Raw genomic sequence first — 4,451 nt, 5'->3', positions numbered from 1 at the left:
TAAAACCAACAGTATAAGAAAACATCCATAATATCATGTCATGTCAAAACCAAAGTAGAAATAATCAAAACATGTTGTCATAAAACAATATCAGAGTGTAATCCCCAAGATCTCATGTGCGGAAATATAGTATGATGCGCTGCGATCGAGCCGACTCCTTTCCTTTGAAAACAAACTACCTGAAACCAAAACTGAAAACCGTAAGCACAAAGCTTAGTGAGTTCCCCCATCATAACATATATGTTGCCACTAGTTATCATGCCACTGTGGCTCTAGCAACCTCCCGATCTAACCGATCGGGTCCATTCGTCGAATCCTGTCATCCTTAAATCCAAGGCTAAAAGTGATTACCACCTAACCGATGGTAGTCTTACATCACAAGCAATCTTATACGGTCCACTGCTTTCCTGATCCCATAATTATAGTGACGCTCCTACAGTCCTATCACTGGATCAACCAGATCTAATCCATCTGGGTAGTTCCGAAATCTAATCCGTAGATTTCCTTATCCTCACTGCTGCACCCGAACTGGTGGTCACTACTGTTCCTTCCGCGATCTAACAACACGCTCATGCCATCTACCAACCTAGTGTATGCTACGGCTACACCCGCAGCCTTGCAACACTCTATCACTATCTGCCGACCTCATGAATGCTACGACTACACCCGTAGACTTACAACATCCTAGCACTATCTGCCTGTTTTTGAATGCTACGGCTACCCCCATAGTCTTACAACACTTTCCATATTATTTGACTGCTAGTGAATGCTACGGCTACCCCCGTAGTCTTACAACACTTTCCATACCATCTGACTGTTAGTGAATGCTACGGCTACCCCCGTAGTCTTACAACACTTTCCATACCATTTGACTGTTAGTGAATGCTATGGCTACCCCCGTAGTTTTACAACACTTTCCATACCATATGACTGTTAGTGAATGCTACGGCTACCCCCGTAGTCTTACAACACTTTCCATACTAACTGACCACTAGTGAATGCTACGGCTACCCCCGCAGTCTTACAACACTTTCCTTACTGGTCGAACATGCACTCGACCTAACACACAACTAAACTTGAGTTCTAACTGGATCTCTAACCCGGTTCCCGAAATATGCTATCTGCGAGTCTCGAAGGCTGTCTGCTGCTCAGGCCCCCAGCGAAAGGCCACCGACTTCTTGGTCAGTCGGGTCAAAGGAACTGCAATCTCGGAGGAGTCCCGTATAAACCTCCGGTAATAACCAGCTAGACCCAGGAAACTCCGAATCTCAGTTGGAGACATCGGAATCTCCTACTGCATTACAACATGTATCTTGGCTGGATCGACTAGAATACCCTTATGGTTGGCAAGGTGCCCTAGAGATTGCACCTCACGCAACCAGAACTCACATTTGGAAAACTTTACAAAAAGTCTATCCCCCACTTAGATTCGACTAAGTCTTCACGACACACGAGAATTGAAGGATTCCCAATCCTTCTCACTTTCTAATATCCCACTGATGATAACCTGTGCTTACCAATGTTAGCGATTAATCACCGGTTAAACCTTGAGATCACCCATCCTCGGAAATCTTGATGAGTACTCTTGAAATCTGGTCCAGTATGACACCTCAATCCATCTTCCATGCTGTTAACTGAAGGCCATAATCTTCACTCTGGCTGACAAATCCTCATTCCCACTTCCAATATCGCAGCACCTCTGCACTTTAACCGTACACAACCCATGCGAAAATACAATTTTCTTGAACATCCGATGACCAACCACTTATGCATATAACACCCGCGACTGACAATACCCTCTTCATGTCACTAGCTCTGTCCTAGCAACGGTAGTGCCTTGAACTCCAAAGTTCATCCATAGACCATTACCGACCATACCTGAACAATGATAGAACCCCTGAACGTTGACTTCACTGGAGAACTATCACTCCAACCCTGACCGAGTATCCTCTAAATAATACTCCTGCATAGATCCCGACAAAGATCCGGAATGATAACGGTACGTGCGGAACCCACTCCGCAAGATGCGTCCCTCTGTGGGTTCATCAAGGACTTTTCGACATGCAGGATGACATATATGATCCTTGATAACCCAAACACTAACAGAAAACCGACCCGAGGTATGACTTATCCAAACTCACTCACAATTCCAAAGCGATACGCATTCCCAACATCCATCTAGTAGCAATAGAAGATGACATACCCGCAACATCTGGAGGAATACTGATCACCTTCTGTTGACATGAACAACCCCACTACCCTGTAGTAGCCTAAACCCTTGGAGCGATAAACTCCCTTGTGCACTTTCCTGTACGTGCTGTACTGACTCCGACCCTGCTGGCCTTTCACCCGATGATCAGAAGTCATGGGTCTCTTCCCGGGACCCTCTACTATACGCACCTGGCACAACCCTCTCTTTCTAGGGTGCTCCAAATCGACCTCGCATCTGAAACTTCATGGAAATCATATCCTTCAGGGTCTGACACCCTGCCACACTCATTAACTCACTTGCCAATGGCTAAGCTGCAACAACTGGAACATCCTCTGTCCCCAAACCGGGTCAAAAACTCTTCCCGAAGCTTCTCAGATTCTCCAAGACTCACGTATTCGAGTATGGATCATGTGATTTCAGTAGTACGAGCCCAATACTACCTTCCACACCTATCCATACTTTCCTCAGCAATCCTCCCGAATCCTCCAAGTCACTTCCTCACTTGCTAACCCACTGAAATATATCCTAGGCTTTCCTAGGTTCCCAAACTCACCCAGTCCTCAGCTACCGAAAGATTCCCGATAATGTCAATTATCTACCTCATGAATATATCCACATGCAACAGAGATCAGATAATCCTTCAAGTAAAACACTCATCCCTAGAAAGGTTGGACTCAAACAAGAGTTGTGCAATAGGGTCAAATCTATCACTCTGAGATTATCCAGCCTGTGCCACATGTGACTTAGCATATTCACTTAATAGTTAGCTCACATTACTAAGAGTCCCACAAAGCACAAAGCAAGCAACATTCAGACAATGGAACATCTAACCATCATATTCCAATCAAACCATTCTATCCTCTAATCAGGAATCTGTACATGCAATTCAAAGGCTCATACAATCAGGCATAACCTAAACAGGCTATCCTATTACTGACTGATCAGTACTAGCATGCAAGTCTACAAGCACATACAATAGGCATATAAGGCATCCTCCTAGATCCTCAGCCCTAATCTAGCATGCAGTTCTCATAATCTTATCATAACATAACATATCATAAAATGTATGGGTATCTTGGGGAAAACTTACTTGAGCTCGACTGATTGCACGCATCACACACTTTGTTCTTTTCAAAATTCTGTTCTCTTTTCAAATTCTTTTCAAACTTCTTTTTATAAAAGGGTTTTTACTTTTGAAAATTTTCATACCAAGTCCTTAGTTTGAGTTCAGACACACCCGAGAGTGTGTCCGAATCCCTCAAACCAAGGCTCTAATACCAACTTGTAACATCCAAAATTCAGGGCCAAAAATTTCATCTTTAAATAAGTTATTATAAAACCAACAGTATAAGAAAACATCCATAATATCATGTCATGTCAAAACCAAAGTAGAAATAATCAAAACATCTTGTCATAAAACAATATCAGAGTGTAATCCCCAAGATCTCATGTGCGGAAATATAGTGTGATGCGCTGCGATCGAGCCGACTCCTTTCCTTTGAAAACGAGCTACCCGAAACCAAAACTGAAAACCGTAAGCACAAAGCTTAGTGAGTTCCCCCGTCATACCACATACCATACAACACATATATTGCCAAGCATATCCGGTTGCTGGCCTACCCCTTCGGTATCTTTCAACCGGTATCCGGGGACTGTTCCCCCTATCACTACCACGTAATAACACAGCATAACAGACATAGATATATTGTCAGGCATATCTGGGTGATCAACCTACCCCTTCGGTATCTTCAACCGGTATCCGGGAACTAACCTCCCCTTCGGTATCTTTCAACCGGTAACTAGGAGCTAACCTTCCCTTCGGTATCTTTCAACCGGTAACCGAGGGCTAACCTCCCCTTCGGTATCTTTCAACCTGTAACCGGGAGCTAACCTCCCATTCGGTATATTTCAACCGGTAACCGGGGACTATTTTACCCCTACCACTATCACATAATAACATATCATGATCATACTGCTAGGCATGCATGGGTACTATCTACCCCTTCGGTATCTTTCAACCGGTAACTAGGGGCCATATCACCCCTACCACTACTAACGCATATGTCATAGCATCCTAGCACATAAAGCATATCAGATAACAACACACCAGATAATTATCACAAAGACAATCATCTAACAAACAACTCTTACTAGTGGGTCGACATTGTGGCCGTAGACCCACTCCTACTGGAAGGTAACTTACCTCACACTGTTGAAGTCCCGTAGACACAATCCCAGC

This window comes from Lactuca virosa, chromosome 7 (assembly GCF_052849685.1).
Source record: "Lactuca virosa cultivar CGN04683 chromosome 7, Lactuca_virosa_CGN04683_v6, whole genome shotgun sequence".
Lineage (NCBI taxonomy): Eukaryota > Viridiplantae > Streptophyta > Magnoliopsida > Asterales > Asteraceae > Lactuca > Lactuca virosa.
The sequence above is the reverse complement of the archived record's forward strand: the minus strand, read 5'-3'. Positions refer to the sequence as shown.